General features: G+C 43.6%; 1 protein-coding gene across 1 annotated transcript in view; it reads left to right on the top strand.

The window, feature by feature from the left end:
* Nucleotides 1-347: 347 nt before the first annotated feature.
* FGGY (FGGY carbohydrate kinase domain containing) overlaps nucleotides 348-10,395 on the top strand; it is a 220,808-nt gene continuing 210,760 nt past the window's right edge. Inside the window, exon 1 of the mRNA XM_075424383.1 lies at nucleotides 348-463. The gene's annotated coding sequence lies outside the window, so the exon portion shown is untranslated. The remainder of the gene's footprint in view (nucleotides 464-10,395) is intronic.

Genomic DNA, 10,395 nt, shown 5'->3' with positions numbered 1-10,395 from the left:
AATCAAGAAAATGTAAATAGCATTAGCTGTGCTTGTAATAGTGGTGAGAGAAGTAGATTGGGAAAGGCTGATGAGCAGTGGATTGTGTGCTGGAAGCCTACTTCAGTCCTGTGTCCATCTTTTTCAAGGAATAGACTAAACATTGCAAGAGCTTTAGTGCTTCATTTCTTCCATATAGGCCCACTGTGGTAGATGAGATTACCACCTGCCAAGTGTCTGCAAGCTGAAGCTGAAGCTGATGATAGAGAATTTGGGTTGTTGTCGTTGTGTACAGTGGAAAGTCTCCTTACGGGAAAAGGTCTGGATCCAGTATCATGTCCTTATTTGTCACGCTTTTGCTCATGCAGATCACAGTGATTAGAATATGAAAGAGGATTGTTTGGTACTGGCTTAGGAGAAGGCACCACCCTACCCACCTCCTGTCTCGAGGGGATCAGTCATCACAGACACTTAGGCAAAGAAGGTAAGAAACCGTGAATGTAGCTTTCCTTCCTGGGATGCCAGCATCTGGCCATCACCCGTTTTCAGGACTTGCTGGGCTGGAGGTTGCATCCAAACTCTTGCATTTAGTAACCATTGCTAGACCCAGGCCTCAGTGAGTATGATCTTACCTTAAAGATGTGTCAAAGGAGTTACAGTCAGGCTGGAAATGGGAAGGTACCAACTCCTGAGCACATCCCAGCTTCCTCAGGAAAGCAGATTCCCTGAGGTGTGTTTCTTTTACACATCTGCCTGAACATCATTGATGTCTTCTTTGTCAGTTGAATACTTTGAAAAATGTTAACCAAAGCCTTTAATCAGTCCAGTAGCAGTGGAAGTGTACGCGCCTGATGTAAACGAATCACTCCATTGATAAATAATGGCTGAAGAGGTTCTTGGTACCAAAACATCTTATGGTGGCTGCTGCAGGTGCAGAAGTAAAAAGCCCCTAGGTACTAGTATCATCTTTTCAAGGTAGTAGTTTAAGTCAACTGACAAATGCAACCCTCAAATAACAGCCCATAAAAAGGATGGGCCAGGCTGCTGCTTCCTAAATCGGATTTGTTCCCTGACAAATGGCTGAATTACAGGTCTTAATAACAATGGATGCAGCATATCGGTGCTGTCTTGACCCATTTACTAGATCATGGTGTCTCTCCCATGCCTTTGTTTTGTTGTTTTTCTTGCCCAAGACTTCTCAGAAGCCTTGAATGCAAGACATAATAACACAGATCCTGCCCTGGTAGCAAATTGTGCAGTCTTTTGTTTCAAGCACCCAGCGTGCACCCAGACTTGCTCATAAAATATCCATAGCAAAATCATGCGATGCCTGTCTCTCTTATACATTTTTAAGAGCTGTGCCCTAAATCCATTAAAAGACTGTGAGGCACGAATAGAAGAATAATCCTTCCTACCATATAGGTGAGCAAGGATTTGAGATCAAGTAACTGGACATACAAAGCAAACCATGTGAATTTGCTGACTTCCTAACTTCTGTGAGAACACAGTGCCTCTTGCAGTCCAGCTCTTTTGTCTAAATTGCTGAAAAGTGTTTTGTAATATAGAACAGAGGAACTTAGTACAAAAACAGTGAAGCTGGAATAAAGAGAGGTCAGAGAAACAGAACTGTGCAAGAATCTGAAGATGGTGAGGACCATGTGTACCGATAGAAGGTGCTTTCTGATTTCAAGACAACTAAGTTGAGGGAAAGGCCTCTTCATGATAAAAGTAATGACTTTTGAAGTACGAGGTGGTTGCTCTTACTCTGGAAGTGAAACTTGGAAATAAAATTCTATACATTGGAAAAAAATGGCCTTCGTTGTTTTGCCCTTAGGAGAGAAGCAGCGAACCTGATGACATCCCACGTAGCCTAGGTGGATGTTCAAAGGAGGAGAAGGGAATTAGACACTCAGAATGAAAGGGAATTGGGTGTCTGCGTCCCTAAGGCTCTCTGTAAAATTACATACTACACCTCTTGCTAGGAGTCCTCTCATCTGATCGTTTCTGTAGAACTGTAGTGTCTTTAATTTAGTGTCTTGAAGTCTAGATGCCAGATACTTCCTTTTCATGCTCAAAGTCTTGCGTCTTGGAATCACTTGCAGGTGCCCTCAGAGGTACATTTCGCTCTTTAGCCATGTCTAGGATCATCTGTAGGATTGCAGGTGTATAAATGGAGCTCGTAAGCAGCTGGTTTTGCTCCCATGGAAGCTGGGAATGGACTGGGAGGGGATTTAGACATTGCCCTTACTAGGGGTAGGGTGCCGTGTTCCTGCTCCTCCATCACTGCGCCGCGATGCAGGGCCCCTTGTGCTTTCCTGGGCCCATCACCGTTAGGCGATGCACACGTCTGCCCTCAGGCAAGTTGCAGAAATAAATTGCATTTGTGTTTATTGTAAAAGCCCACAGTCGTCAGGCTAAATACAAGATGTCCATAATTCAGCGGATGTGTGCTGTGGCTGGATACAGCCCCACTCAACCACTGGCACAGGTGGATTCCTCATCGGGTCAGAAACTCCCCAAAAAGCAGCACAGCATTATCTGGGCAGAGACTTTGAGAGAAAAAGTGACTCCAGCATTTAGGAACTAATTTCTGTAGACTCTACTCTGAAGTGCTTAGGTCTCTTGAATATGAGGTGATGCATACAAGTCCTCCAGTGCTTTTGCACGCTTGAACCCGAAAGCCATGTGCTCTGTTAAAAGGGGAAAGCAGAAAAGCTTCATAATGCATTCTCGAGAGCCGTGACTGGATGAACTGTGAGACTGCATGAGTCTCCCATTATGAATTCATCTTAGTTCAGAAACGGATCGTGTATTGACCTCGCTTGTTGGTGTCACTCCTCTGAGCTTGGTGGAGTTCCTTGAGTGAGCAGAATCAGGGTTTTCTATTTAGAAACAGGCTAGAGGACAAAACAGCCTCCATATGCTCTAGGACTTCACTCTGAAGAAAATCCCTTTGACAGAATCTTCAGTAACTAACTTATCACACAACTTTAAAAGCAGAGTTTACTGTAAATATTAATTTGGGATTTTTCTATCTTGGTCATCTGTTTTTTAAAATGACTTGTTACTAGAATTGCCTTTGCATCTTGTGATTCTCTTTTCTACTTTCAGTTTCCCTTCGGTACTGCCTCGGTTGTAACTAGGCTGTGGTTTTCTGAAAATGTAGCTGCGATGTTTGCTGTGTTTTCTTATGCAAGACCCATGTTTAAAAAAAAACAAACCAAAAACCAAATGACCAACCAAAAAAACCCTAGCCAAAATCTAATTCTTTCCCCCACGCATTTAAGTAACTACTATTAAGACAAGTTTAACGTACACAGTATAAGTGCATTTTGAGACTTTTAGTGACATTTTTACCGTTAAGGAGCCCCATTTCATAGAGTGTGCATGCACAGATCAGCTTGAACACATGGTATGTGGATACTCGACCGTATCTGCAGGTGATGAAGTCTTCACAATCGTAGTCTGACTCCTTTGTTCGTTTGTGTTACAAATAGCAACCTCAAGCTTGCATTTATGTCCCTGGATCCCAAGTAATGTCAGGAGGCTTCTGTATCAGATGGGACCCCACCCTCCTGGTTTGACTGCTGGTGAGGATTACAATTAGCAAAATACCGTGACTTTCTGCACTCTTCTCAGAAGAGACATGTTATTATTTTAATACTTCATTCTCCATATTTCTGTTCTGATATCTCCTCTCATTTTGATTTCATTTTCATATGGTAAGTTTGATTATTTTCTCTTTTCATTTGAAAAAAGTTCAGGTTACCTCAGGCACAAATTTTCTTGGTCGGGGGGTGACCTCAGCTACTGTTATGGTCAGCTCGTACTAAAATCAGCAATATCTATTTTGCTCACATTTAGTCTGGGGCTACTAAATGTGCTTAGAGAAGTTAAATTCCCAGATCAAGAGCGTGAGATACTCTAATTGCTTTTTTCTTCTGGGAGCTAACTTCTGTTTCTGGTGGGGTGTGCAGCAGTGTCTCAGAGCTCGCTGGAACTGTGTAGGCATCTCGGGAGGCTTGAAGATTGACGTGCCGTGGTGCTGCTGCTGCTGATCCAGGAGATGTGATCTCACTGGTGTTCTCTGGACTGCTCAGTCGTGGGAAGGCTGCAGAGTTCGATGCTTTTGCATGGGCTTTGTTTGTTTGACCGTGTTTAGCCATCTAAAAATGGTCCAGTCCCAGGTAGTTGTCTGGTGTCCTGCTGTGGAGAGGGGCTCCTTCAGAGGGTGCTTCTCCCATCCCTCTTAGAAACCTTTCCCTGGGGTGACGTGAGTCGTCGCCGGAACATGCCTGTTTCTCTGACTGCAGGGAAAGCCTCAGCCAGTCTCTGGCACCCAACGGTCAGACAGGTAAAGGTAGATGAGACAAAGCCTCCTGTTTATTTAGAGGAAAAAAATGATCGCGTGTTCCGGCTTTGTACATCCAGTGGTGGAAACAGCAACTTCTAGAGCTGCTTCCTCCTTCTTTTAGTAGCATTTCTGGGTGTTTCCGTGATGGTGTGAATCAAAGGGCAGGTTCTGAGCCCCTTCCTCAAACACAGCGGTCCCCTGTTCCCCGGGAAGTGCTGCCCTGGTGGGTCCCTGTTTTCCGTGAGCAAGCGTGGACCGAGCAGAGGGAAGCGGGAGAGCCGTGCCCCCGCACGCTCCGCTCTGGCGTTTGCGCTGCAAACACTTGCCTCCGTTCTCCTGCTTGCCGAGTCGGGTCTGGCAGCGGCCTCAAACGAACCATTTCCTTCAGAACTCCTTTGCCTGTGACAATCTTGAACTTGTTGACCTACGTGCCTATTAATTATTGATATAATGTTGCATTATTTAGGCATGTTTCAGCAGATGGATACATTATTGCCAGACAGACATTTGCCAGACAGGCTGATGGATAACATCCTAAAAAAAGTCTCAAGTTGCTTTTGTACAATGAAGGACTGTAACTTCATTACTCTTGCCCCTGCCCCTTGCTGGCAAATTAGTGCTACGCTACCTTGAAAACTTAGTAGAAATCTAAGTCTAATAATGATCTCTTAAGACAAAGGGCTTAATCTTGACTTTGTTGGAGTTGTGGTCCTGGTGTTGGTCAGGGCTCAAAAATACAGAGGAAGTCTTCTTAGCCAATCCACTGAAGCTGTTTTTCTTAAGATACGAGAAATTGTTTTGTTTTTCAAACCCTTGCAGTGGAAAGGAGAACTGATGTCTCCCTGGTTGCTACGGGCTGTATTGCAACACTGCCGAGACACAGGCATAGCTTGATGTGTATCTCCCAGGGAAACCTGCCTTTGATTTTTTTAAACCCCGCTGCAGTCATTTCGTCTGCGGATCCAAGAAAAAGGCGTATCAAAATAAATTAGCTGTAATTTAAAACATGCATGCTGAGCATTTCTGAACCTTTGTGACTGCAGTGTAGCTTCAGCTGAAGCCAGAGTGAAGGAACACGCTCCTTCATGTCAGTCACATCCAAATTACGAGCGCAGTGTGCAGTCACAGCTGACGCGCAGTGCCGAAGACGTGACAAGCTTGTCAGCGTCTGCGTGCTGCCCTCTTTCCTCTTCCTCTGCTCGTCGTGCTTCTCTCTGTCGCAACTAGTTTCTCCTCTGATGTCAAAATCCCACTGCTCAATACGTTGTCCGTACGAAAGCAGAAGAAACAAAAAAAGAGGAAGGAAAGCAGACAAAGGAGGGTGAGGACAAGAAATGCAGTGTTACAAATCTGACGGCTCGTTTGTATTCCAGGGGCTTCTTCGGGAGAAACAGTCGGCTTTGGGGAAACAATTTCAGAAAAACTCAGCTGTTGTTTTCAGAAGTGATCTAGCACCAGCTTCTTCATGCCGTGTGGGTACTTACTGCTGCAGTTAGACACACCGTGGGGTTTTCAGAGCTGTGAAGCCTCCTGCGGCCTTGGGTGCCCATGGTGAATGTTGTGAGTTGCTTCTGTCTCATTTCTGATTCACTGCTACAGCAGAACCGTGTCTGAGCAGCTGGGGAAGCGCCCTTAGTTCAACACCAACTTGACCGATGTGTTTGGCCCCATCACTCGGGGTCATCTCTCTTCTAGACTCCTTACTATGTGGCCACAGTAGCATTCTCCCTGGCTTTCAGGAACGCCAGCCACATGTGCTACCCTCTCACGAAAACAGGTCCTCAGCCTCAGAGCCTGTGTCAATCCCTTCATTTCCCCCCTTTTCAAGCACACTCTTTCCCAGAGGTCCAGCCTTGTTCAGCAGGAAGGGGTCTGTTCAAAAGAGATCCTTCAAGATTGTCCAAAAATATTAACAGACCTGGACAAAAGAATAAATGAGGAAACCTGAACTGGTTTCCTCACTGCTCTGCAGTGTATAGTGGGTCTTGGTCAGCGTCTTTGAGATGTCCAGGTTTCCCCCAGCTCATGGCTTCTCCCCCAGTTTACACGGTCTCTCTTACTCCTGCTGACAGTTTGTTGTTCTTTTCCCAGACCGATCGGTGAGGGACTGTCATCTCTCATCTCCTTTGTCACGTCTCCTTCATCCAGTTTGCCCATCCATGCTATCAGGCAATCCCAGCCTTCCACTAGACAATCTGTTCCCACCTCTTTGAAGTCTGCACTTGGAAAATGGTTTTCCTGAATGGTAACCATCTCTTTTTTTCCCAGTTGTCTTCCACTTGAATAGATGAGCCTCAGAGTTTAGCAGCCCTCCCTTGTAGTCCTCGACAAGATGGTAGAATTTATCCTGTCACACAGTGTGGGTTTTATCTCCATGTAGGGACAAGGAAGCAACGAACTCCCACGCTCAGATCGAATTTTAAGTCTGACATGAGTAAATGTATAAAATGCAAGTCCCTAACGCTGAATTCACAATATCTCTGTAGACTTTCCAAATTATTCCAGGCTAGTTTACTGAAATTAAATTACAAAAAAGTCATACAAAACAGCACATTATTATGTAAAACTCCATAAAACAAGTGCTATGATTTTAACTGAGTTGAGCAAATAAAACATTAAGTGTAATTTTTGTTCAGGGCCATGTGTTAGCTTTTGAAAACAAAGAGGAAATAAATGAACCAAGTCACACAAAACATATGTCTGCAGAATAATGATAAAACATATACTGTATCTGGACATCTTGTAAGTGTGGTTTTAATTCTTGCTGCTGTTGTGGCTGGAGGCTTTTGCTGTGCAAAAAGACTACACTGTGTTCTTATTACAACACAGAACGAGTTTTATTCCTACTGTATCAGGAATAATGTAATCCTCGTGCAATGGTGTGGTGGGTTTTGACTCCTGCAGCTGAGACACCTTCCTGGGGAGTGCTGGAAAGGCTCCGTTGGGTCCTGCTGACTGTGATATGGGTCACCTGTCATCCCACCCAGGATATGAAGGAGACTGACTTCGCGTTTGGTGTGCAAAACCCAAAACTTTGAGACTAAGGAGTCCAAAGGAAGGGTCAGCGTGTGACCAGCTGAATTTAAGCAGACCAGAATTTCTGTCACTGTGCTCTTAGAGTTCCTTTGTTAAAAAAGCCATATGAGAAGTGGTGTGTTTCTGTTCTCCCTATTGTGTGCAGACTGCATTTTGGGAAGAGAGGCCGTGGTGGTGGCTCTGACCATACCAAGAAGACTCTCTTGCAATATATGGGATAGAAAGACACTTGCCTCCCTTGGCATGGTACAATTCATTCCAGGATTAACCAAAAAGGCATGCTCAGAGGTATTAAGAAGGTCCTTTTGGTAGCTAAAGATCTGTCTATTCCCTGCATTCATCATTGCCTTACTATCCGTCATCCTATCCTCTGCCTGAACTTGTCTTCTAGAGCTGGTGCTGCAGCCTGGCTCCTGCGGACTGCCCTGGGAGCACGAGTACCCGCATCTTGCGATTCCGCCATTGCGTCTTTGTCATTCTCAGGGCAGCGCAGCTGTGGTGCATTTCTGTCAGTGTTCAGGGCACGGGCCAAGAGTGTAACATCTTAATTAGTTTTTTCTTGTTAAGCATGATTTCATATCGTAGGTACACGTGTTTAGCTGTCAGCTTGATTCTTGCAACAAAAGGAAAAACAAACGAGCAATAAATAGAGAAGTTGCACAAGCCAGTCTTTAAATAATGGCATTGGGTGGAACACGTGAAATAGGAGCTGTGGCTACAAAGCAAATTACTGCTTCCTATTCCTCCTGTGAGCATGATGTAAATTACAGCTCTTTAAATGGATGCAGCAACCAAGAAGAATATTGAAAGTGTGAAAATGCCTCTGTATCCCTCCCGCTACCCCTGTTTCAGGTTTGTAGACCGAGAAGTGAAGAACCCAGCCCCAAACCTTGACCTCTTCCACTGAAGACTTCTTAGTTCCAGTGCACTGAGCGAAAGCGTTGCGAATCCACGCGCGTGTTTCCTGATGTGACAGTCACTGATGCTGCACAGGGCTTTGAGCTCCAAAGTCGCAAAGAGCTGAGTAATCGGGCACTGACTTTTAAATACTCTTTTGAATGACTGGGGGAAGGGATTTCTAAATACTTAAAGAAATCAGGCCTTAAAAATGGAGGCACAGTATTCCAAAAATATGGAAACATGGCTTTTAAAAGTCTTCCATTGCTTCAGTTTTTTAAAGGTCTCAGTTTAGATTTAGAAGGTAATGACTCATTTTTGCAGCATTTCATTCTATCATATGAAATATTTTTTTTTGGTGAACGCAGGTTAATGTGACCAGTAGATGCATATTCCTCTATCAGTATATTTGTATTTAAATCAATGACTAGTTCAAATGATTAATACCATTCCAGATTTGATCAAACATCATCATCTAACATCAAGCCACAGATATCTTCTTTTAAAAACACATTTCTTTAGGTGTTTGTTTTTGAAACTGTGGTGGTATCGTATAGCTGAAATACGAACACTTTTGGAGTGGAGGAATGTCCTAATTTTTTCTCGTAATATAAACGCTTCCAAAAACATATTGTAAAATTTGGATTTTGAAGCACCAAATTCCTCATGAATCCTACAGTTCTGTCCAGATTATACAAAAAAATGAAAAGAAATATTGAATTTTAGTGTTTCTTACAGAAGTCATAGACACAACTTCTTCTGACTTCATTATTTACATGCCAGTGTCACAAAATTATGAAAAGAATGAGATAAATGGGTTCTTTGGGACTGAGGTAAGAGGTGTCTGAAATCTACCATGTGCCAGAGCGAGTCTCCTAGCTCCCAGTTTGCCGTGCTTTTTCCTGGGGCCTTCTCTGACTCGGGCACTGAGTTATCACGATGAATTCTTCTGATGCCCCACAGCTGACCCCAAGCTCTCCTCTTTCCGGAGGGCCTCACGTGCCCTTCCTTGTCATGACATCCCACGCGTCTGCTGCAGACGGCAGCGTGTAAGAACAACCTTCTTCCCTCAGAGCAGAAGGGGACACAAATACCAAGCTCTATGGGTGTATGACACAAAACCAGTTTCAAAACCAAAAGATCTTGGTACCTCCGTTTCAGGGTACTTCAGCTTCCTAGATACATTTGAAACTCTCGTCCCTAACCTGTATTTTTGCAGAAGCGCCCTACACTGAATGATAGTACGGTAGTAATCCCTCGGCCTTTCGTCCTTCACAGATTAAAATTCTAACCTCGGTTGTGAATTAACTTGTATTATCATCCAGGGCAAATAATGCTCTTGATCAAAATGCTACCAACAAATCTGCTTGAATCTAGACATAAACATGACCTATGAACGTTTTGAGGAAGAAGCTCCTTTTAAACATGCATTTTTCAGCAGAAGAACAAAAACTTGGAGATGATTTTATCCACAATTGTTTGCTTAATCATCATCATCTTTTTTTAATGAAATGGTAATGTTTTGTGGGGGAGGGAGGAATAATCTTCTGGGCAGTTCTATTCTGAACTAAACCCATCTGACATGGATATAATCATGATTTTACAACTACTTAAATGGATCAGTACAAGATGGAGTCGTTTACACTCCCCTGGAAGTGGGGAGTGGCAGGTATGCACTGTCATCAGAGGTACTTGATTGAACCTCAAGAAGAATGCTATTAAGCTTTTTGCATTAATTATGCTTAAAACTATCCCTCTAGTGATACTGGGGGTAATTTTTAATTGATACACTTAAATCAATTCCTTCATGGACAGACATTTGTTCATTATGAACTCGTTTTTACGCACGGCTACTCTCAGAGAAAGCGAGCTAATATTGTTCTGTCAGCAATCAGGTACATTAGAGAAGCAATTGCTGTACGTCTTCTTCTGATGTGTTTTGATGGTGCTCATTTCTTCTGGCATGCTTTTAGCTCCCCGTGATTCAGATGTGTCAGCTACTATAGCTGTAAGAAAACATTGATGATGGATTTATAACATCCAGGCTTCAACTTACTGACCTGAAAAATGGCTAAGTATTTGCTTTTGATGCAAAATTGGTTTTATCCCTACAAAAAACATGCTTCCTA

The sequence above is a fragment of the Opisthocomus hoazin genome, chromosome 6 (genome assembly GCF_030867145.1).
Source record: "Opisthocomus hoazin isolate bOpiHoa1 chromosome 6, bOpiHoa1.hap1, whole genome shotgun sequence".
Lineage (NCBI taxonomy): Eukaryota > Metazoa > Chordata > Aves > Opisthocomiformes > Opisthocomidae > Opisthocomus > Opisthocomus hoazin.
This window is presented reverse-complemented; position numbering and strand designations above follow the sequence as displayed.